The sequence below is a fragment of the Vicugna pacos genome, chromosome 30, assembly GCF_048564905.1.
Source record: "Vicugna pacos chromosome 30, VicPac4, whole genome shotgun sequence".
In the NCBI taxonomy this organism is placed as follows: Eukaryota; Metazoa; Chordata; class Mammalia; order Artiodactyla; family Camelidae; genus Vicugna; species Vicugna pacos.
Window position 1 is genome coordinate 35819380 of NC_133016.1, and position 25822 is coordinate 35845201.

The 25822-nt window shown below is 42.3% G+C and overlaps 1 pseudogene; it reads right to left on the reverse strand.

Moving 5' to 3' along the window:
* Window positions 1–15238: 15238 nt before the first annotated feature.
* On the reverse strand, window positions 15239–15360 carry LOC116279244 (U4 spliceosomal RNA; annotated as a pseudogene).
* Window positions 15361–25822: the final 10462 nt, after the last annotated feature.

The following is a 25822-nucleotide window of genomic DNA, read 5'->3' on the forward strand; positions in this document are numbered from 1 at the left end:
TGGACTCACCTGAATAGTCCAGGATAATCTCCCCATCTCAATATCCCCAACTTAATCACATCTGCAAAGTCCCTTTTAGCATGTAAGGTAACATATTCAAAGGTTCTGGGATTAGGATGTGGAAATCTTTGGGAACTCGTTATTCAGTGTACTAAAATCTATCTGAAGAAAATGAAGGTATTGCAATGTAGTCATTAAAATTGTTAATTTTGAAGTCAGACTACTTGAGGGGTGATTGTAATTCTGTCACTTAGGTTTACTTCTTTTACAGTCTTAAGACATTAATGTAATTTTGCTAAGCTTCCTTTTTTTTAAGTGTATATTAGTAATAACTGTTCCTCATTCCAGAGTGATTGCAGGAAGTGATAAGGTAATACAGATAAAGTTTTGCACAATTTGCATTTAAGAAAGCATTGCACCCATAAATGAGAACAGCATGTGATGAAAAAGGATCCTTACAGACAATAAAGGTAAATACAGTTATGCTTATCAATATAAAATTTTGATATGAGAATTGAAAGAAAAAGTTCAGGAAATATCACAGTATAAAATAAGAAGACAATAAAGGGAAAACATGAGCTAAACTTGAGAGATGTAGAGAATAATTTCAGAAATTTCAACATATGATAATAGGCCTTCTGGAAAGAGAGAACAGAAAGACTCAACAGGGAAAGTTACAGTAGGAGTGAAAGCACCTAGTTTCTCACAGCGAAAGAATGACATGAGTCTTCAAATGGAAGAGGACTATTGAATGCTAAATGAAATAAATATATCAGACTTCTTATGGGAAACACTAGATACTGGAAAGCAGTGGAGCATAATGTTAAAAATCTAACAGAAAAGGAATTTCAACCAAGACTTGTATACCTAGCCAAACTATCACTCCACATGAAGAGGAAACTACATTTTCAGACATGCGGAGACACAGAAGGTTCACCTTCCGTGTAATCTTCTTTAATGATGCAAAATGATGGAACAAAATAAAGAGAAGGACCTGACATCTGGGGACAAAAGGAACCAACTAGAGAGAGAAATGCAGGCAGTCTCAGAATGTCAGCTGTGGATCAGGTCTAGAGGATAAGTGATCCAAGTTGGAGCAGGAAGATGGAGGACATGCTGGCTCGCTGTCTCTAGGGGGTGGCCCCTAATAGCTCACTACCATGTCTGTATTTCATTCATCAGAAAGGAAAAGGGAATGAAGAAGGCTTCCTTTTAAATACATGGTCCAAATGTGCTCACATTACTTCTGCTCATGTGCTAATGGCCAGAATGTAGTCCGACCTAGCTGAGCCTAATCACACCTAGCTGGAATCCAAGCTCAGGCTCCCAACCCTGTGTTCTGAATGATTTCATTATTCCATCTGCTCTTGAATACCATTTATTAAATGCTTACCATGTGCTGGACACTATAACAAGTTCTTAACTTAACTTATTTCAGCCTCAAACAATCATACAAGGTATTATTCTCATTTTGCAAAAAAATAAAAAAATAAAAGAGAGAGAGAGAGAGGGTCAAGAAGCTTAAATCATTTCCCCAAGGTCACATAGGTAATAAATTGTAGAGTCAGGACTAGAACTCACATCTCTCTGACACTAGTGTTTATAATCTCCATCTCAGTTGTCCAGTGATGCACTGGATCGTGGTTTGTGACCACTAGAGCTGTACTCTCAGTGTCACAGCTGAGGGTACGCTGCACCACTGTGCTGTATCACACTACTGGGAGCTGTGGTCCCCTGAACAGATACAAGGAGACACCGATATGGTGGCTTCTTTGAGTAAAGAGCCTGCTTGTAGAGCCAGGGTGGTGGGGAGCCACTCTCATTGTCTGAGATGTAACTGAAGTCTTCAAATGTTTAAATTAGGGGTGGCTGGAAGCCTTTCCTCACCTCTTGTCTCTACAAATGGAAGTGATTTAGACATCACTCTGGTGCTAATCATTTCTTAAACCCATTCATTTGCTTTCTACTTACAGATAAATTGTTTTCCAAACCAGGGAATTCCTTGTTATTCTTTATTTAAATTCTGTTACAACAGCTATTAAAAGAAGGCTAGCTAAGCCATGGCCTCTTTATATTCTTAGCAGATCTGAGCAGACACAATTTGACATCCAGGAGGCAAATTTTTAAAATTAATGCTTATCTTATGAAATGGTCTATATATATTTGTGATTTTTGTGATTACATGTATTTGGGTGTGTGTAGGTGAGCAAGTGTTTTCAATGGTTAGGAAAATAAAAAAAAAAAGTGACAGTTACCAAGTGGAGCCATTTGGAAAGGCACCGGCCTTGAAGTATCTGCTGTGTCCTGGAGGGCTCTGTGGCATATCAAGACAGGATGCCAAATACCACTACTCACTCCATGGCTGAGGCACCCCCAAGACTTAATTCTAAACGGAACTAATCTGAATTGGGGACATGCACTGCTTAGGAGGAAGAAGTGAATCTGGTTTGAAAACAGCACCTGAGGGCATACAGTGAGATCTGCCGTGAAGTGGGTCCCCAGCCACGCATGGGGTTGGGAGTGGCATGGAAAGAAGGAGGGACAATAGAGAGCAGCTGTGAGCAGGATGTGTCTGAGCAAGGAGTCCCGGGAAGGCATATTTCTCTGGATGTTTTTCCTTTGTTCTCTCAGATAGTTTCAGTTTTCTCTGGTGCATAATCCTCTTTAACATCTCCAAGCCTTGAGTAAAACTGGGTACTCCTGTATGCCCGTGTGTGGTCATTGTTCAGACATGTGACTTGCATCAGCTCTCAGAGTTATGATACAGGAATGACCTCAGGCTCAAAGGTCTGGCGGAGCACAGGGCAGGTTCACTCTGGGGCTCTAAGAGTCAGGGGCAGCCCCTGATTGTGACAGAGGCTGGGGAGCTGGCAATATGGGAAGGGCTTACTGAAAACCCACCTCTTCTCTCCACATGTAACAGAGGGGGCTGATGCTTGTCAGGAGAGAGGTGGGCAATGACAGTATACTTTAATATAAAGCACTGGCTATTTCTCTGTTTTTTGCATTGTCATGATTTTATGACCAGTCTCCTAGTTAGATTAAAAGATAATAGCTAGACTTATTGTGATCATTTCACCATTTATATACCTAAAATATCATATATACATATATCATATCCACAATGATATGTATATATCATTACGTTGTACACCTGATACCAATATAGTCCTATATGTCAATTAGATCGCAACACATTTTTTTAAAGATTAAAAGACAATAAATGATTTCTTCTGATGATCACTACCACAAAAATCCTGCCTGGGTAAAATATTACTTTTCTCAATATATGTTTTGGAAAAAGAAATATATTTTAAAGAGATTTTTCTATAAGGAGAATTTCCCACAGAATAAATGTTCATAGTTCCTTTTCCAAGAACAATTCTGGTTAAAAAGAGATATGCTTAGATTAGTATTGATGCTGCAATTCAAAGATAATGATGTGTACTAGCGTGTACCATGCCAGCTGAAAACCAAAGCCTGGGAGAGTTTGCAAATAATTTAATAGTCTTCAGTAGACTGTGGAGCATTTGGAATCTCTTTCTTTTTTGGATGCACAATTTCAGATTTGTTTTGCCATCTTTCCTTTTTGCTTTTTCTCCAAAAGCTCCTGATAAGAAAAACTTAAAATCTGAAATGTGCTCATCCTCCGGACTGGTTTGTGTCACCCTCCTGACTTTGCTGGCACCAGGTTACAGAAGGAAGTTTATTCTCATCATCCAGACACACTGGTCCTACTGAGAACTCATTGTCAAGGCTAACCTCTCGGTGGTGTCCCGCTTTAAGAAGAGTGACTTTGCTCCGTGGAAAGCGATATGGTACTTTTTCTGGCTACAGCTGCTGCACAGAGATGAGGTAATGAAGGTCTCAGAGTCATTTCATGGTTACTTTTCCATGTTCTCTGAGTCAAGAAATTGCTGGGTCTTGATTAAGGTGTTCTCTCCTCTACCCTTAGGATCCAAATTGCAGTTTTAAAGCGCATATCAGATGATAGGACTGAAAAGCTTGGAAATTTATGCCTCGTTGAAGGAGAACAGGTGTTGTTTTGACTGGGGAGAGCCAGGGGCAGCAGCTCAGAGGCCCTGTCCTCATCAATCACGTCTGCGTCTTGTGCGGGAGACGGTGTTAACCGCCCTCTGCATCTTTCCCACACGGCCTTCCGGGACAACAGCTCTTCTGCTAAATATTCTGTGAAGTGCTCCTGCTGGAGTCATGCACCTCCACAGTCCTGCTCAATGCATGGGAGCTCGAGAGTCCAAGAGTCACCTGCCCACTCAGTGCTATCCCAAACCAGCAGAATTCTTGACTTTTGCAGGGATCGAGAACACAGACAGCACTATATGTTTTCTAGAATCACCTGCTAATTTGGATCCACTGCAGTTAAAATTTATGAGATTTTTGTCTACTGTCATGGGCATAGATGACAAAGATATTTTCAGAGTGATTCCATCATAATGTGACGTAGTTCCAGTTTGCAGGCCACTTAAAGAGTCAGAATGATTAACCAGAAGCACACAGGCATATTCATAGTGGCCTTTGGGTCTTCCAGGGAGTGATGCTAGCTGTTGTAACAGACAATCCTAAAATCCCTGTGACATTGCACAATTAAAGCTCACTTTTCACTCACATGAAGTCCAGTGGGGTAGAAGGAACCTTGTTACGTGCTATAATTCAAGAATTCAGACTTCTTTCATGCCGTGGGGCCAACATGTTCAAATGTGGTCTCTAAGGTTATAGAGTAACAGGAAGAGAGAGGGACCAGAGCAGGGATGGCAAACTTTTTCTGTAAAGGGTTAGATCATTAATATTTTGTGTTTTGTGAGCTGCATGGTTTTGCTGCAATTACTCAAATCTGGCATTGTAACAGAAAAGCAGTTGTAACTGTACCTTTGTTTCAATAAAATTTTATTTACAAAAACATAGGGTGAGCTGGGTTTAGCTCCCAGGTAGTTTGTTGACCCTGGAGCAATCTTGTGAGGGATGTATTTATGATTCAAACATAGGAGTAGCATGTATTTCTCCCACTTGTTCTGTTGGCCAGAAGTGAGTCTCATGGTCTCAGCCAAACTGCAAGAGAACTGAAATGTTGTCTACCTTAGTGGCCAGAAGAGAAGAACAAGATATTATGGCTTCCAGCAGCCTCTGCTACACCTTCAAGAGTTTAACATGAAGGGGCTCTTCCAGGCAAACCAGAAGCTTCAATAATTCAATTAAAAAAACTTGTGGTCTGGTTCCTGTACAGTTACCTACACATATCTCAGATGTACACTCTGATGAATTTTGATAGATGTCTACACCTGTGAAACCACCACCACCATCAAGATACCTCACATTTCCATCACTCGCTGAGAGGTGCAGTTTTCGAATTCCCAATTTATCCCTTCCCACCCTCTTTACTAGTAACCATAAGTTTGTTCTCTATGTCTGAGTCTGTTTCTGTTTTGTAGGTAAGTTCATTTTGTTCTTTTTTTAAAGATTTAGATCATCATTCTAAGTGAAGTAAGCCAGAAAGAAAGAAAAATGATGTAAGATATCACTTGTATGTAGAATCAAATGATTCAATTTTATGGCTAGGATACCAGATTACTTAAAGTTGTATCTCTTTTCTACTGTGGTTTTTGTTTGAAAAACCACTACAATGACAAATCTCTAGAAAAGAGTATATTGAGTAAGAATAAAAACTGTACATTGAGAATTTCATCGCTTTTGTGATCTTGGTCCTGATGTTTCATAGAACTGGAGGAAAATTGCCTGCAATTAAGAAAGAGCAGATGCATGCTGCCTCAATCCACTCTGGTTGGATGTGGAGGAGAGGAACTTCCAAAGTCAAAGCTTTGATCAGAGACTCAACCTGAGGAGGCTGTCGAGTACTTTGGAGCTTCTATAGCAGAATGCCATAGACTGGCTGGCTTATAAACTAGAGAAATGTATTTTTTGGAGTTCTGGAGGCTAGGAAGTCCAAGATTAAGGCACTGGGAGATTTAGTGTCCAGTGAGGATGAACATACTGGTTCAGAGATAACTGTCTTTTCACTGCATTTTCAGAGGGCAGAAGTGGGCAGTGAGCTTTCTAGAGCCTCTTATAAGAGGAATCAGATAAGAAAAAGAAACAAAAGGCATCCAAGTTGGAAGGGAAGAAGTAAAACTGTCACTGTTTGCAGATGACATGTTATTATGTATAGAAAAGCCTAAAGTCTCCATCAAAAAACTATTAGGCTGATAAATTTATTCAGTAAAGTTGCAGGATACAAGATTAATATACAGAAATCTGTTGCTTTTCTATACACTAATAATGAACCATGAGAAAGAGAAAACGTCCCACTTAAAATCTCATCCAAAAGAAAATACCTAGGAATAAAGTTAACCCAGGCAGTGAAAGACCTGTACTCCAAAAACTATAAAACGTTAATGAAGGAAATTGAAGAAGACAGAAACAGCTGGGAAGATACACCATGTTTATGGATTCACAGAATTAATACTGTTAAAGTGCCCATATTACCCAAAGCAACCTACAGATTTAATGCAATTCCTACCAAAATACTCATGACAGTTTTCAGAGAACTGGAACAAATAATCCTAAAATTTCTGTGGAACCACAAAAGACCCCAAATTGCCAAGCAATCTTGACAAAAAAGAAAAAGGCTGACAGTTAGCATGTTCCTTGACCTCAGACTACACTACAAAGCTACAGTAATCAAAACAGCATGGTACCAACACAAAAACAGACACAATTATTGGAACAGAATAGAGAGCCCAGAAATAAACCCATGCCCTTATGGTCAATTAATCTATGACAAAGGAAGCAAGAAGATAGAGTGGAAAAAAGATAGTTTCCTCAATAAGTGGTGCTGGGAAAACTAGACAGATCCTTTTAGAAGAATGAAATTAGAACTTTTTCTCACACCATTTAAAAAATAAACACAAAATGGATTAAAGCCCTAAATTTAAGACCAGAAACCAAAAATTCCTAGAAGAGAACATAGGTAGAACACTCATTGACATAAATCACAGCAATATTTTTTGGATCAGCCTCCTAAGGAAAAAGAAACCAAAGTAAAAATAAGCAAACAGACCCTAATTAAACTTACAAGATTTGCACAGCAAAGAAAACCATAGACAAAATGAAAAGACGACCTACTGAATGGGAGAAAATATTTGCAAATGATACAACTGATAATGGCTTTATCATATGCCCAAGATATATTAACAGATCATACAATTCAACATCAAAAAAAAACAAACAAAAACAAAAACAAAAAAACAAACAACTGAATTAAAAAATGGGCAGAAGATCTGAATAGACATTTCTCCAAAGAATGCCAACAGGAACATGAAAAGATGCTCAGTATCACTAATTATCAGACAAATGCAAATCAAAATCACAATGAGATATCACTTCACGCCTGTCAGAATGGCTATCATCAAAAAGTCTACAAATAACAAATTTTGGTGAGGATGTGGAGAAATGGGAACACTAGATGAAGGGATAAAGAATTTGTAGTATGTATGTATGTATGTCCGTGTGTGTATATATATGCTATAGAATATTGCTCAGCCATAAAAAGAATAAAATTCTGCCATTTACAACAGTGTGGATGGACCTAGAGAGTATTATGCTTAGTGAAATAAATCAAAGAGAGAAAAAAAGCATGTTGTATATTATTACTTACACATAAAATATAAAAAAATAAACAAATAAAAGTACACAACAAAGTAGAAACAGACTCACAGATATATAGAATGAAGTAGTGGTTACCAGTGGGGAGAGGGAAGAGGGGAGGGATACAACAGAGATCTGGGATTAAGAGATGCAAACTACTATACATAAAATAAACAAGCAACAAGGATATATTGTACAGCAGGGAAATATAGCCATTATTTTATAATAACTTTAAATGGAATAATCTATAAAAATATTGAACCACCATGTTGAACTGAAACTAACATAATATTGCAAATTGACTATATTTCAATTAAAAAAATAAGAGCATGAGTCTTATTCATGAATGTTTCACCCTCATGACCCAATCACTCCCCAAAGGTACTGTTTAAAATTCCATCATAATCGGGGCAGGGTGGGTAGGATTTCAACTACTGAGTCTGGAGGTGGCACATGAACGTTCAGTCTGTAGCAGAGGCTGAGGGGAAGGAGGTGGGTTCTCAGCATACTTCCCTCTTGTGCTCATTGGATAGGGTTGGAAGACCCCTGTTTATATTATTTTTATTCCATATAGTAGGTAAGTCCCAAAAGACAAAGCTTATATTTAATTTCTCTGAAAAGAACTTTCCTTTCTTTTAATCTTTCTTTTAGCTACATCATTCTCCATCAAGTGGCTGGTAATAAATGTGTTTTCAACTTCTTAAGCTAATAGTAATCACATAAGACAGCAGAGATAAAAGCCCAAGGATTTTCAAATGCAATCTAAGTTTGTCTTATGCCATTAACTGGGTTTTAAAAAACCTCTTATTAATGTCCTCTTTTCTTGTACTGTTCTGAGGGCTAGGCCTCCCAAGTTCTGAAGACAGGACCTCCCCTAAGGCCAGGTGGCTCATGTGGCGTGTGTAGTATTTGTTACAGGGATAAGGCAAAGAGAAAGAATGAGGTGATGCTCAACTTTTAATATGCAAAGTGGGATTTTCAAGTAAGTCTTGAGATCCAGGGAGAAACTACTTTTAAAAAATGCATTTAGCACTTGTTATAAAATGTCTAATATCCAAAAATGAAAGATCCTGTGTATAGAATTCTGTCATCATTTACCATGTTCATCAAAGATAGCTTGTGTTTTTAACACAAGTCTTGCGGCTTGATGGTAGTGGGCTGAGGCTAGGGGAACTGTCCTCAAAGCAAAACTTTGGGGGATTTGTGGGAAAGTGAGAGAAGCATGGGAATTGTTCAGGCATGTGCCTTAATTTCTCCCCTCTGGGTTTTTTGGTCTGGACTCTGGAGATTTCAATTTCTCAATTTTTGACTTCCCAGCTTTCTCCTGGTGTTTGGCATCCTTGGATACTGAAACAGCTGAGAGTGTTGCTCAGAAATGTGTCAGGGCAAGGAGGGCTGTGAAGCGGACCACCTAAGCTGAGGCCAAATGGGAGGTCCAGTTGACTTCTTCATTTTAATTAAAAAACTTTTATTGAGATAGAATTGATATTTAAAAACTGCATTATTTAATGTATACCATTTGATGAGTTTGGACATATGTGTACACCAATGCTGCAATCAAGGTAATAAATTCAGTCCTCACCTCCAGAAGTTTAAGTTTCCATGTGTCTCTTTGCTTTCTCCTTCTCCTTCTTCCTCTTCCTCTCCTCCTCCTTCTTCTCTTTTTGTGGTAAGAACACTTAATATGAGATCTACTCTCTCAACAAACTATAAGTGTACAATGTGGTACTGTTAACTACAGGCACCACGTTGTAGAGCAGATCTTTTGAACTTGCACAACTGAAACTTCTTATCTATTGAATAACAACTTCCCCATTCCCCCACCCCTGGCAACCACTATTGTGTTCTCTGCTTCTCTGAGTTTGACTATTTTTGATAACCTCATATGAGTGAATACATGTGGTATTTGTCTTTCTGTGACTCAGCATATTGCCTGGGAAATCCAGTTGACACCTCAAAGGAGTTTACCCGACCAGTGCTGACCAAGGGGAGGCTAAATTACCTAGGGGCACTCCTGGGCCCTGACCTGGAGAAAATAAATGGCAACTTACATCTGCTAGAGAGCCAGCTTGAAATGAGAGAAGGGCCAAACATTCCCGGTCAGACAAGGGATATGGTCCTTGATACCAGAGGGACCAGAGTAAGATGTGATGCAAAGACTCCATGTGGATCCAAAGACCACAATTAGCTCCAAAGCCAAGAGGTCCCAAGCTCCTTTCGCCCTCAAGGACTTATAAGCAAATTCAAAGCTGAGAAGCAGTTTTACCCAGAGAAACTGAATAATATTTAAAGGTAATATTTAAGCTATGGGATCAGACCTCAAATCAACAGATTGGACATGTGGGTTGTTTTTTTCTTGCTAACCAGCTTGAAAGGAGAGCTGATTAATTACAGACAAACTGAGGCATTACATTTCCTCTGCACTTCTGAATTGATTTGTGAGTTAAATATTTGCTATCCTGCTACTCTGCCTAATGAATTAAAATGAAAAGAAAATCTAAAAAGAAAACCGTGCAAACTTTTTATTGCATTTCAATCCCTCAGCTAATTGGAAAATATTTGTATTATCCAAACATGCACATATATATTTACATCCACTTTCGCTGAAAGAATCGGTTGTAATAAGTAAGAAACACTTTATCTCAACATTTGGCAGAGCTGTAAATTGGACTTTCTCTAAGCTTTGTAATAATATACTTCACAGGCTGACTTTATGCACACATAATACTTTTGTTGACCTCAAAAATCCAAACATGTCTTTGAAAATATATATCATTATGGGAAAGTTGCTTTCTGTTCCCTGCAATTGATCGCATCACAGAAAAAGGCAACACTACATATTTGCCCGTGGTGAACACTGACTGAAGTCACATGGCATTTTCCACCCTTAAACTTCCTGCCTATTCTTGCATGTTCTTAACTTTGCACCCAAGATGGAAATTTATCAGAAAAAAATCCATAAATATTAAAGAAGGGAAGCATTCTCACGGGAGGTGGGGGGCCAGGAGAGCAAGTTTTGTTTCCTCCCTGTTTATAAGGCAATGTGTTATTCATTTTGCATTCTCCCTGTCCGGGTGATGGGCAGGTAGGTCGCTGCTACCCCTGCGCCTGCGCACGTCTGGCTAAGGCCGCCCCTCTGGGTGCGCAGGGCCTCCCTGGTGCCCAGGTGAGGCTGAGCCCTGCGGGGACCTGCCAGGCAAGCCTGGCTCCCTCCCCATCCCTGCCGCGCCTCTGACCCAGAGGATTGTGACTCAGTAGAATTCAAATCTTTAGCTGCCTGGAGCGGCTGGGCAGCAGGCCCAGAGGCCCTTCCACATCAGGACTTTTACTGCTGTTTTCATCCGTGGAGATGCCAGCGTTTTTCTGCCGCGCAAAGACAAACAAGACTTTTAAAAACACAAAGGCGGATGAGATACAAAGTCTTGAGACGATGGAGCCAGATTCCCTTGTGGGGGCAAAGATGAGAGCCAGAGCATGAGCATTGTTCGTTGCGCTGGTCTGCTGTGGGCTTCAGTTCTCAGGGACAGATACAGGTAGGAACGACACGGCACATAAAAGGGGGAAGAAGATGCCCCGCAAACTCTCCGCTGCAGCGGCCACTGCAGATCCATCCACGGCAGATCGAGTGACTTATTCCACAGAGTGGTGGCTAGAGCCACTTTCTCATCCTGTCGGATTCAGCTGGACCCCAGAGGGACGGTGGCCAGGATCAGCTCGGCCACTGCAGCCTGGGTGCGCCCAGCACTGGGTGTGTCCGCAGAGGGCAGTGGCGCAGTAGGTACCCGGGCTGGCCCTGGGCGAGCGGGGCAGCCTGGCCGTTACTCCAGCACCGGCGCTGGGATCAGGCTGCCCAGGTTCAAATCACGCTCTGCGTTCATGAGTGATGACAATGGGGCACGTTTGTAACCCCTCCGCGCCCTCTAAGATGAGCGAGATGCAGCAGCCGCCCACCAGGAGGGCTTCAGGAGTGAGCACGGGTGAGGCGCGCAGGGGGTGTCTGGCTCGGGGTGCTGTTCCGAGCCCCCAGCACCCACGTGCTACAAATGCCGCTTCCTAGGCCCCGTCGCTGACCCACAGAATCCGAATCTGAATTTCAGCACGATTCCTGTTGACAGCAAACGTCGGAGAAGTGCTGCTGTGTGAATGCTGGTGTTGGTATTTCCGGCTGGCTTTAACTAGCTAAGGGTGAAGGTGAGAGGGGCATTCCTGCTGGTTTTCTTTTCGGTTCGAGGCTCTGAGCCCCAGGGAGAGACTTCGTGCTCTCCGACCCAGGCCTCTGATTATTCCAGCTTCTTGGTGGCCGGTGGACTGTGTTCCTGTATCGTCCTCAGCCTGCCAATTGACCTTGAATGTCTCCTTTGCATCTGTATCCTGACGTTTCTGACCCCATCAACTTGTTTAACCCCGTCTCCATTAGTGCTTGTCAGCTCTGTTGAGTGTCTTAAATTATACACCATATCCGATGCCTTTCCAGCTCAGCTGGAAGGTTCTAAGCCCAAATGCCCTGCTTGAACAAAAGAAGAATATTAGGAACATATTAGGAGGAATAAGAAAGTTGGGGTTATTTAACACCTCCCTCCGAGGCTCCCCGCTGCACTGAAACATTTGGTTTTTATAGTTGGCTTCAAGAGGCAATTTTCTATCAGATTTTATAGCAGAGAAGAGAGCTCAGCCTTTAAAGAATGCAAAGGTCACCAAAGAAAAATTTGCTCTATTTATGGCATCGATGTGACATTTGGATCTCCTTTTAGAAAAGAGTCATTGCCACACCTGCTTGCTTTATTTCACACCAGATGATCTTTAGTCAAGAGGTTTGGAAACTGAGACCTTCCATAGGCATTTATGCCAGGCTTCTCCCAGTTCGATGATGCTTGGCCAATAGTGCAATGAGAATGAATGACACCAGGATGCCAGGGCCCGCGGTATGTGGTGACTTTGGAGGGCTGTAACAGTCTGTGAAAGGGACAGAAGTGTTTCAAGGGCACACTGGCGCCTGACTCCAGTAGGTACAGCCTGGCAGAGAGGCAGGAAGTCACAGCAGTAAGCTTCGTCTCCTGCCACAGATCAAATTGGAAAAGAGGAGAGGTTGGTTGGTTGTAGACAGTGAGAGTCACGTGACTCACAAAGCATGTCTGTCCTGGGTGTCTGAGAGGCTTGGGAGGGTTTCACGGCCATCCGCAAGTATGGATGGCGCTCAGGAAGCAGCCGAGGGGCAGAAAGGAGGAGTAATAACACAGACCCCGAGATCAGAGTCACGTGGGAGGAATACATGTGTGTATACGAGATGGAAAGAAGCTTGATCTCGGGGTGAACTGAAGGTTCCAAACACGTAACAGAGGAAAAGTTACTTCTGTCTAGTCTAGAGGGGTCAGGACCGCTTTGAGAAGCTGGGGTTGGATCTGGGTTGGACTTCTGAGAATCAGTTTATACTCGTGTGTTGCACTCACAGTCTTGGAAAGGGGGCCACCAAGTAACTCTTTTTTTTTACCCTCTCAAACTCAAATATGTGAGGAGAAAAAAATTGGAGCCGGACCCTTGGGGAGAATAAAAGCTTTATTACTGATGGAAAGTCAGTCGGAGGACGTGAGGGATGTGTGGTCGCACAATGTATTTCAGTACTGTGCCGCTGACGTAGGCAGAATTAGCTGCCGTTTACGGGAAGAGCTGGACAACCACAGGCCACACTCCACAGGGAGAGGGTCTCACAAGGCAGAGGGCAGACAAAATTCTCCTTGTCTGCAGGCAGGCAGCTAGTAAATAGAGCCCTGAGGTGCTGTACCATGCTGGCTTAGCGCTTTCTCCAAAGTTCACAAGTTCAGAAAGTCATTTCTAGGGGGAGGGTATAGCTCAGTGGTGGAGTGTGTGCTTAGCATCCATGAGGTTCTGGGTTCACTCCCCAGTACTGCCACTCAAAAAATAAACAAATAAATAAACCCAGTTTACCCCCCTCCTCCAAAAAAAAAAAGAAAAGTCATTTCTTCTTCCTTGGAAATATACCCTCTCCCTCATCCACCTGCCTGATACTTACCAGGGTTTATTCTATTTTTAATGGACTCTTGGCTTCTGCATAACCCAAGTGAACAATAACATCGTTTATCTTTCTTTAAATCAGTATATTTCTGTGATATTGGGGTCTATACACATTGAATGGATATATGGCGAGGGTTTCTTCTTGTGAAACTGGTTTTTCTTTGTTTGATACAATCTTACAATCATAAAAATAAAGCATTAGAATAAAGATTGTATTACTTAAAAATTGTGACTTCTCTCCCAGACCCATAGCTATATTCTACCCTCATGCTTACTGTGGTTACTGTCCCGAGGGTCTTGATGCAGATGATGGCTGGAGACCTCCTTTTCCATCAGCCTGATTGAGATCCACTGATAAGACACCACGTGATAAGACAAGAGAAGACTGAGCAGGAACAAGAACACTGCAGTGTTTGGATTGTTCTGTGGAAGGCACGTGAGGGTTACTCTGAATGGCCTCAAGTGCTTATAACTAAGAGCAAAGCCCAGAATTCATGTGGAGATATTTTACATATAGAAGGAAGAAGTTTTCCAACGGTGTGAATCACTTAAATACTGAAGAGGGCTGTCTTGGGAGCTTGTGAATTTCCGATCTCTAGAAATTTACAAATCAAATAAAAGGGATTTTTTAAAAGGTTATTTTAAGCAACACATGGCTGGTTGGCTAGATCAGAAGCTCCTAAAAGTCTGGTTTATTTGTTTCTTTTCTTTGTTTGTTTGTTTATTTTTATTAATAGACTTTATTTTTTTAGACCAGTTTCAGGTTTACAGCAGAATTGAGCAGAAAATACAGAGTTTGCACACAGCCCTCCCCACCCACACACATATACTCCCCTACCCTCAGCCTCCCTCATCAGTGTGGCATATTTGGTACAATCGGTGAATCAACATGGACACATAATTATCAGCCAAAGTCCATAGTTTACATTTGGGTTCACTCTTGATGTTGTACATTCTATGGGTTTTGACAAATGCATAATGACATGTTTGGGGAGAGGGAGGGAGGGAGGAATGAATAGATGGAGCACAAGGGATTTTTAGGGCAATGAAGTTATGCTGTATGATGCTATAGTGGTGGCTACATGAAATTATGCATTTGTCTAAAAGCCTGTTTTAAAACTAGTGGCTCACTGGCTGTTTCAGATGAACCCAGAGATTGTGTAAATTACAAAGACTTCTGGATGGATGCTATGATGCAGTGAGCTTTGGGAGAGCCTCATGATACAGGTCAGAGCTTCCTGATGGCATTGAACAGTGTGTCATGAATGAGCTTGTGGGAGTGGAGGCAGCCCCTTGGCCATGGAGCCTCGCTATAGTTTAAACCCAAACCTTTAGTAGGAAACAAGAATAAGTGATTAATGGATGACTAGATCTGTTCCCCCAGCTTTCTCTTTAGCTATTCTGCAAGTGGACCACATGGGCAAGATAACGTCTAGAGAAAAATTACAGGAGTCAGTAAGTCTGCAGGCAATGGAACGTGATGAAGAATCTAACCCCCACCCTAAAGATTAACTGAGACAGTCTCCCTCTTTTCTTCTTCTTCTTCTTCTTTTTTTTAACGCCAACTATATTTCAAGTTGTCATGGAGGGGTATTGGGAAAAGTTTTCAATTAGCAACAGTCACCCCTTTGATAAACCTCACTGGCTATGATACTGCCACTGCGCAAAAATGGTTTCCCCCTTTTCCCCTTAAAAACTCATGGTTGAGCAGAATCCTTGGAGTTGGCTTTTGGACATGAGTCTACCTTCTCCCAAGGTTGCAGTCCTTCTAAATAAAGTGACCTTTCCTTTCTGACCCACACTTGTCTCTAGAGTATTGGCTTTCAAATGGTGAGCTGCCAAACCCAAGTTCGCTGTGACTAGAGGTCCCCCAAGACCACTCACGGTCACTAGGGCCCAGAGGATTCAGGAAAGCTGTCTTACTTGTGGTTAAGGTCTGTTGTGAAAGGACACAGATTAATATCAAGAAAAGAGAAAGATGTAAAGGGCAAAGTCTAGGAGAACCCAGGGGCCATTGTCTGCTCAGTGGAGTTAGACAGGGATGTACCAAATTCTCTCAGCAATGACATGTGACAACATGTGCAAAGCACTGTCGTCAGGTAAGCTCCCTCACGCCTTGGTGTCCAGGGTTTTAACTGGGAGGGGAGGGCATCAGTCAGGCATCAGCGCCTGAGTGATACAGCGTGGTCCAAGACCTCACTCTTACCAGGAAGGTAATTCCAAGGGCTCAGAGCTTTCTTTTTTGAGCCCTTCCATCTAAACTTTAATAATATGGCTTCTGATCATATAATGCAGCATACATTTCTGACAACAAGTAAAAAAAACCCCATTATGAGAGCACAGTTCACAGAGTGTACCAGGAGCCATCACATTCCCCCCGTATAACCACTCGCTCCTCTGAAGCCCTGATGTCACTGGGCAGTCTACAGGGAGAAAGCTCCTCCAGCCAGCTCCAACCTTGGTCCCACCCTGCCCTTCACAGGCTTTAATAAAGGGGTTACTTTCTGTTCTGGCGGGTAGAGATCACCCCAGCAACTTCATGACTCTGCTCTACTGTCATGTCCCTGTCTAAAAATACCACGTAGGCGCATGTCAAGGACCAGTCCTCTCTTTGCAATGCTCAGTGTGTGAGTAACCCGAGCTGTGGAGTTGACCCTTCACGGCACAGGGCTACAGGTGTGGTCTGAGATATCGACCAGCCCCTTCGGCCCTCAGGAGGCCGGTGCCCTGAGGCCAGGTACCACAGCAGTCCCTTTGGCACTTAGTTAGGGTCTGATGCAAGTGTTGTAGGAAAACATTGAGAAGCCCTGATTTATAAATAATTCCCCAGGTGATTCTGATAAGCAGTAAGACTTGAGAGCTCTGGGACTAAATGATCGTTAAAGATTTTTTGGGGGGAGAGTGTAGAGCTCAGTGGTAGAACACGTGCTTAGCATGCACAAGGTCCTGGTTTCAATCCCCAGTATCTCTTTAAAAAAAAAAAAAAAAACAACGATGTTCAAACCATGGTTTCTGTGATTCTTGGGCTAAAATTCCTTGTAGATGTCTGCTAAGTGTCTCCTTCTTTCTCTAGATACTTATTTGATTACATTTAGTGTCTGGCCAAAGACACTGCATTTGGAGCAGTACTTTCACGTAGGAAAAGTAGATGCGAGAAGAAAGAAAGCCTCGGGGAACCTCCGGCAAGAGGGAGCAGACTGCTTCTCTGACAGGCTTCTGCAAAGAGCTTAGGAGAAAAGACTTGTCACTGAAAAATGATGTAATGAGTGAATGTGACACAAATAGTTGAACAGCAGCATTTTGAATTTTGTGGAAACTCCAGCAAGCTACATGTCTCTCGGTCCCATGTATCGTATTAGCTAAATGAGATTAAGTGAAACTGTCTTTGCTTAATTAGTACTAAATATAAAGAATAATCTTGAGGAATTTGCACATATGAATGTTAAGTAATTACTGGATTAAAATTCTGCTTCCCTAAAGCTAGCTCCTAGCCGATGATCTGCCCACATTGGTTAAATATGCTCCAGAAATGAATTAATTTGCATTTCAGTGTTAGCTTCCTTCTTTGTAATTCTCTACTGGCACTGGGACTCTCTCATTTTGTTCTCCACACACTGCTGTGTTTTCTCTTGGCCTCTAAGGCATCTCTCTTTCCTGGGTTTCTCCCTTTTCTCTGATATTTTCTTATTTTTGTGTTTGGAATCTGTAGTTTTGACTGCCCTTAAACATTAGTTGTGCCCCAAACTATACGTATAAGGTTCTATTTTTAAAGCCTCATCTTTTCCTTTTATGCTCATTCCTTCAGAAGTATAATTAAATAGTAAAAGTTCATCGAGTGCCTACTCTATGCCAGACAGTGTGCAAGGCACCAGGGACAAGGAGAAGGAAGCAAAGGCATTGGTCTCAAACACCTTCACATCTTTCAAATTTGACAATCACTTACATCCAGCTCCTCCCCTCTGCTGTCCCAGCCCTGAATCATGCACTGAGCATCTCTGCTCGGAAGACCTGTAGGCACTGCCTACCCACCATGGAAAGTTACTGACGTCATTATCTCTCCCTGTAAACCTGCTCTTCTGGGTCCCCTTTCTCTATTAAATTGCATTATCCCAAGCCCACATGTCGGTGAGTCTGCCACCCTCTCCGTATCCATTCAGTTGCCAGTTCCTGATTACTCTGCCTCTGTTGAGGCTCTCAGGTCTGTTTCCTTCTCTTGCTTTCCCCCAGCAGTTCCCGACTGCACAGGTGGGCCAGCATCTTCGTTGTGTCTGTGCCTCCGAGTTATCACAAGGCTGCAGACTCTCCTTCTATCTGAGTCTTTCTGCACCTGGTTCTGCCACTTACTTCCAGTGTAGTCTGTGGTATCCCCGCTGTGTGGTCTTGACAGCTGTCCCATCTCCTGCCATTTTCACTGATGTCCTTGTTGCTCCAAAAGGGAAGGGAAAAAAACTTCGGTTCTTGTCTTGCCTGAGAGAGAATTCAGACAGGAGATGGAAGCGTTGTGTAATGAAAGATTTTAAAGATTTTATTAACAAAGCAAAAGGACACCTCCAAGAAGGGGAGGCGGGCTGAGCCAAGGGTCGACAGCAGCGGTCTTTGTTTCCTCTCTTGTACTCTCACTGAGAGGTGGTCTCTTGATGGATTGATGACTCTTGCCCTTGGAGTGCTGAGTCACACCTGTCCCCTTTGCACATGTCCTTACCCATGATGGACACAGAGAAACCCATGGTGGGGGCTAAATTGGAATGCTAATTATATTACAGTGAGCAATGCGTCATGACCAGTTGAGTCCTTGTCACCTTCAGGTTCTAACTGGTTTCTTACTGGCACTCATTTAGAGGGAGTAAAGTCCCTTTGTGCTGAAGATGGGTATACCACCATCTTCTGGACCATCCCCTCTCTCCTCCACCTTACTGCCCCCACTTACCTAACTGCCTAACATGCTCACATCCTGGTGGCATGAGCTAGACAGAATTCCCCCAGTGCTTCCTTGTCCTGCCATGCCTCGGTGCCTCAGTGGGGCCCTTGGGCCTGGCATTTCTTCCTTTCCACCTTTAATGATGAATTTCAACCTTCAGGGCTTAGATTTTTCTGTGAAGATGTCTCCACATCTCCCAATTACTTGGCCACATTTCCCTTACAACCTGTTTGCCATGGTGTTTTGAATCTCCAGGAACCTGTTCAATGTCTGCACAGAAGAGATGATCACTTTTTTTTTTTTGGTGGGTGCTGAATAAGCAAAATGAAATTTGCTAGTTTTATATCTAAGGCTCCGTCTCTACGTGATCCTTAATGACTCATTTCAGCTTTTGCAAAAGACTGGCTTATTGCACGTCTGATTGATTTAATGAATGTAAATGCAACTGTGAAATGTAAGCTTCGACTTGCTGAGAGCACACTGACCTGCGACCTACATCTCAGTACAAAGAATTCATTTTTTAAAAACTATCTTTAGGCTTTTCTTTCTTAAAATACATTCTGATGAATGAGTTGCACGTGAAAGATTTAGACAGTCCGGTTTGCCTCGCATATCTTCTGCAGAGGGGTTGAGGGGACTAAAAGCGTTCTGAGGTTTTGCAAAGTATAATTGCTGTATATTCTATGCCTACATTGTTCTTAATGCTGTACGTTACACTTCAATGAAGAAAATACTAAATAGTGGTGTGATTTCCTTTTTCGTCCTCCCTGGGTTATTGGGAATATAAATAATAAGAGGGTCTTGTGTTAATTTCACTTATTCTCTTTATACATTTATTCATAAGCTGGTTATATAATCCTTGATCACTATTTTTCATGATAGGATGTTGAATCCAGTTACTATGTGACACTTTCCTTTAAGTTCTAAGCATTCTAGGGTGAAGGTGGGGAAGGTGATTATTGCTTGATTCTGCTCCAAAAGATCTTTCCTAGTAACCTGACTGTCTCACAGGGTGGACTTTGCAGAAATACTTCAACTCATTTGCGGCTCACAGTAACGTGAGAGCTGGGGGCTGATAAAAGATTTAGTAATGCTTTTGGTGTGTTAGGCTGCGTGTGGCCCTTTCCCCAATTCTTCTGGAGATTTAATATGATTTCAAAGGGGTTTTTCTTTAGCAGGGTTTAATCTAAGATTATTAAGAAGCAGAGCAAAAGAAGACCTAGGATTCTCCTTGACCTAACATTTAAATATAGACCCTCTCAGGATAAAAAAAAAGAGCAATAAAAATTGGGCAAAGTGTTAAACTGACTCCAAACATTGACTGTTTCAGTGGATTGGATCTATCAAAAAGGGTAACATTAAAACAAAAGGGAGGGCGGGGAGGGTGTAGCGCAGCAGCAGAGCGCATGCTCAGTGTTCATGCGGTCCTCAGTCACCAACGCTCGCAGCAAGTGCTCCTGAGCGCTGGCGGACAGCAAGCGGGTGGCCCGGGGTGTTTCCTCGTTACCCTTGCGTTATGTGCCTGTCAATTGCACATTTCTGCCACTCTATCTTTCCATCCCATTTTATATGCATTAATTTTTTTTAATGGAGCTACTGGGGATTGAAGCCAGGACCTCATGCATGCTGAGAGCAGGAACTCTACCATTCAGCTATACCCTCCCCCTTTCCATCCTGATTTATGATGATGTGTTGATGTGAAGTTTCCTCTCATCATTAGACCATGAGCTCCTTGAGATCAGAGAGTGCGCTTTGCTCATCTGTGCCTGACACTCTGTCTTCAGGGTTGCAGTGGACACTGCAGGCATGTTTGCATAACCTATAAATGAAGCCAGCTCTAGGGGAATGGAATTTGTATTGCCATGCAGTGCCACTGACAGCCCTTACTTTGAAAACCTGGATTAAATGTAATATCACCTAAATTTTATGGACACAGCTGAATCACTGCATTAAACTACCGTGTTTAATTTCATGCTAAAATAAAAGCAATCTCTCTTGTCCTCTCATTATTTAAAGGGTATATTTTTAAAACAGAAAGCGGAGGTGAATTAAAAAGCGTAGAGAAAGTCCTGAGTATAAATTGCTTCCCAGTTTCTAATCTCTTGAATTCATATTTAATAAAGATAAGTTGCTCACTCAACAATTACTTCATCTGTGAGGGGATTCGTACATAAATCACTTAGTTTGGCTTGGGCCTGACATTGATAGGACACAATTGATCTTTAAAAGTTTTATGAAGAATCACAGACTGTGAAATTACTGGCGGTTGTACCGTCTAACTTTGCCTCTCCATCAAGCAGACACCTGTCTTCTTGGTAGTGGAAACCTCATTTTATACGTATTACTGATCAGTCCACGCATTAACTCTGTCTCCCGATAATTAGCACCGTGTTACTTTCTAGTTTATATCAGGAAAAGCTACCAGAATTTGCTAACCTAATAAACTATCACCTAGGTTTTTTTCTCACCCTCCTCTCACTCCCAAATGTTTAAAGCCAGCATTAAAGCCTGTGTTTCATGTGTTCTGGTTCATGATTTGGTAAACCAATTTGTCATCTAACCTGGTCCAATGTACTGCGTTGGTATGTGTGTGATAAAATTTGAAACATGTTCAGTAAGCCAGTTTTATTCTGCTTTGTAAATTTTTTCCTATTTATTTATTTAGGGATGGAATTAACTTTACTTATTTGTTTTAATGGACGTGCTGGGGATTGAACCCAGGACCTCCTGTGTGCTAAGCACACACTTTACCACTGAGCTATACCCTCCCTGCTATTCGGCTTTTAAAAATCTATAATGACCTGTCCCCTGAAATTTTACTTTTTTCTTTTTCTTCTTCATTCCTCTTCTGTTTGATTCTGTCAACCTTGTTTCTCTTTTCTGGTTAGGAGTCTGTGGGAGAACAGTGTAAGGCCACTCAGTGGTTATTCCTCTCCATTCAGTGGGGGCTGCATCCCAGTTTCCAGTGGCCCCTTGAGGGGTGCAGTCCTCAGCGGGAGCCGCTGGACCGCCAGGAGACCCTCCATCCAGACTAAGACACACTAGTTGGATGAGTGAATCATTTATCATGCTCTATGGATTGAAATGTCTGGCCAGCTCGTGACTCAAAGAATTGCATAAGTTTCCTTGAGACAACACTCTACTTTGGCAGAGAGCAGAAGGGCTTTGTATATATTTTGTCACATGAAATGCTAAAAAAAAGGAGTGAACTTAAGTATTGAGACTTAATAAAATTAATACTCTTAACTGATTCATCAAGGACACACTTAGGTCAAACAGTTTCCCTGCTTCAACTCCTAGGTTCAGAGATATGAGGGATGGATCAGGCTAAGGTACCAGATGTTCTGCTCACCAACTCACTATTGCTTTGCCTTGTAAATATGATATTGGCCCAGTGAGAAGGGCAAAACTTCTCCTTATTATTGTGGAAAGAGTTTTGACCTGACGTCCCCTCTGGACAGAGCTTGAGGACTCCTAGTGTGTCTGTAGATCACACTTTTGAGAGCTGCTGTCCTGAGTGATACAAAGTCACAGAAGCCCTAATAACAAGGATCCAGAATGTTCAGTCACCCCTTGGGGGCTCCAAGGACGCCTCCCATCACATTGACATCCTTGGATGCTCAGTGCCTTGTATAAAATGGGGCAGTGGTTCGTACAGCCTGCCTACATCCTCCTGTACACTTTAAATCATTGCTAGGTTAATTACGATACCTGATACAATGTAAATGCTATGTGAATAGTTGTGAATACCATGTAATAGCCGTGTAAATAGTCGTCAATACAGTGTAAATGCTTGTAAATAGTTGTAAATTCTATGTAAAGGCTGTGTAAATAGTGGCCTGAGCATGGCAAATTCATGGTTTGCTTCTTGGAACTTTCTGGATTTTTTTCACCCCTCAAATATTTTCATTCCATGGTTGGTTAAACCCACTGAAGGGGAATCCGGGGATATGGAGAGTGGATGGCATTAGGTTTGCCCCAGTGGTTCTTAGTTCTAGGGTGAATAATCATTTCAGCCAAATTGGAAATTATTTGGTAAAACTTTCATTAACGTGATATGCTTCTAATTAAGGGGGCAACCATGCTAATTGTTAAATAATCAGCATTTTCTTGCTTTTAACTGGCAGAGGGTGCATTCACAGCCATCACTTCATCCTTGTTTTATCTCAGGTTTTGTTTATTTCTCTCTCTTCTCTGCTCCCTTGTCTAGAAGAGTGAGATAAGGCCGCCGTGGAGGAGGAGATGGAGCTTTTGTGATAAGTCATCTTCTCTCGGCTAAGACCTTCCCTTCCCTCTAAACTCTGAGCATCTTTTCTGGAAAGCTTTCTGGTTGGTGACTGATTGGAGATGGATTCAAACACATTCTGCCCCGCTTCCACCTGGGGACTGAGAATCCTGCCACCGAATTCTTAATTTGAGTTTAAAAGATGACGTTCAGGGTTTACTTGTAAGGAAGCTGCCTTCAGCCATGAGAAACTCACCCAGCAATGCGAGAAGGGGGAGCTGCCAAGCTATTCTGTAATCTGCGTTAGGTTTTCAGATGGAGCTCAAATCACGTGTGACTGCACCGAAGGGTAGTGTGTCGGCTGCAAGTTAGAGTTTTGCCTTGTGTTAATGTTGTGTTTGTTTAGCTTTCTACTTCCTCTTTATTTGGGGATCACTGAAATTGATCTTTGTTGCAGAAGATTTCTCGGCATGGCCAGGTGGCATTTAAAAAGCTTAATGTGTCCGAGGACTTGGCTCCAAGTGACTGCATCAGAGGACACATAGCAGCTGCCATGTCTGAGGTCTGGAACGAAACTGATGTTCTGGTTACTGCCCAGCACCGTGTGGTCCCTTCCAGCATCCCCCTTCTTCATGCATGGGTCATGCCCTCCTTCATCTATCTGGTGGGGGCTTTGGCTTGAGCACCACGCCTTCTCTCCCTAACGCATCTTGCTGTCTTTGGCACATTTGCTGTTTGGTGGTGGTGGTGCCAGGGCTCAGCTGTTACACAACAGGCTTTGAAGCAATCAGTTGTTGTGTTTTCTTCCTGAAATACCTATCAGACCTTGTATGTTCCCTTTGAAAATGAAGGCTGAGGCAGTAGGGCGTAGCTCAGTGGCTGAACACATGCTTAGCACACACAAGGTCCTGGGTTCAATCCCCAGTACTTTCATTAAAATAAAAATGATTAAAAAAAAACCCTAATTACCTCCACCCTCAATTTTCTTTAAATGAAAAGAAGGGCCAATGGTAAAAATGAAGGCTGTTACATCATAATTATTATTGGGAGTAAGAAAAACATAACACAAGAAATTTATATCATTTCACGTTTGATCATGTTGGATGAATTATCAGGGGAAAAAAAGTCTTGATTTTTCACAATGTTCACTGAGATGGGAACAACTTCTAGACATCCCAGAAATCTGACTTTTCTGGAAATATAGTGTCAAGAGTATATTGATTTAGCTTTAGCTTTTAAAATTGCTTAGAAAGACAGAGAGAGAGAGAGAACCAAGAGAGAGGGAGAGGGTGTTCTTCATCTCCATCTTCCTCTGCCTTGGAAGGGCAGGAGCCCTCCACAGAGTACTTTCTGGAGTCCAGGACACTGCTTTTCACTTGGATGTTATTTGAAATTTCCCATGGCTCTGAAAAACCTCAGGGTCAAGGCTGAAGATTTGTGATCTAAACATCCTTGACCCTGCTTCCCATAAACCCACAGATTAATATTGCTGGAACTCACCACCACAGGATGGCTTCCAGCTGTCCAGCATCTAGATGAAATTGAGTAATAAATTCACAAAGTTGAATGTTTCTTGGTGGACAAGCGAGTTCAACCTTCCGTGCCAGGCAATGCTATTCAAATCCAAACCCACTCTGTTAAAAAAAACTATCATAAGGAAACTCCAAATCTGTAAGGTTTTTCTACTGGTGTTTAAAATAGGGCTGAGCTTAATTTATGGTTAAAAAAAGAAGGAGAAAACGAGAACATACTCATGTCCTAGTCTTGTCTGTGGCTCACGTTTTCTGTGACGAAACTTCCACAGCACTGTGCCAACAGGGGGGTGTTGGAAAACAGAAGCTTCTTTCTACTTTATTTTATTTTGCTTTGTTTTGTTTTTCATTGAGGTGCAGTCAGTTACAATGTGTCAATTTCTGGTGTCCAGCATCATGTTTCAGTCATACATACACATCCAGAGCTTCCTTTTCATATGGAACACAGAAGCTTCTTGAGGTTTAAATGCCCGAACAAAGAGTCAGCTGATTTTCCCATTGTCTGACTTTGGACAAAGCCCCTTTCTATGACTTGGTTTTCTCAGCTGGGAATGAAGATAATAATAGCGTTAATGCAGACAGCTGAATAAGTGATACAGGAAAAGTGGGGTGAGAGGATGGCTGTGTCCCAGATCAAAGGTGAGTCCTTGGGAATCGCCTCATCACATGAAGGTCCTTGGCTTTGTGCAGGAAAGAATTCAAGAGTGAGTCACAGTAGAGGGGAGGTAGATTTATTCAGAGAGATGCCCCCTCCATGGACAGAGTGCGGGCCATCTCAGATGAGACAGCCAGGTTACTAGGAATGGTCTTTTGGAGCAGAATCAAGCAGTAACAAACTTTCCTGCCATCACCTTAGAATACAAAGGCCAGAGTGACAGAGCGAGATCCATTCTATTCCAAAGGCAGAATGTGGGCCGTCCGACTCAGAATGGAGAGCAGTGGCCTTGGATCATGGAGTTGGCTATGGAAAATGAGACTGGCCATGAGGCGTGGGAGTTACTAGGTTTGTGGGCTCAGTAACTTCATATGCTGCTTTGGGGAAGGGGCTGGGATTCCCAGGAACTGGGCCAGGATTTTGACCTTTGATGGTCAGCCTTGGAACTGTCATGGCGCCCACAGGAGGACCACATAGCAGTTATTGTATTTCAGTGAGCATCTGTTGAAGCTCAAGGTCCGCTGGGAGTTGAATCTTCCACCATCTTGGTGCTGATGGATGTGTCCTTCTTTGAATGGTTGTGACCTGCCCCTTTCTCTCCTGTCTCATCAGGACAGATGAGTAAAAATAATAAAACACAACAGCAATGCCTGGCACAGGAGGAACACCATCTGTTAGTTTTCATTGTGTTGTATCATAATTGTATAATTGTAGTTAATGAGAGGATGCTAGGCGTCCAAGAAGAAAGCGAAGGAGAGAGAGAAAGAGGGAAGGCAGGAGAGAGAGGGTCTTCTCCTGAGAAG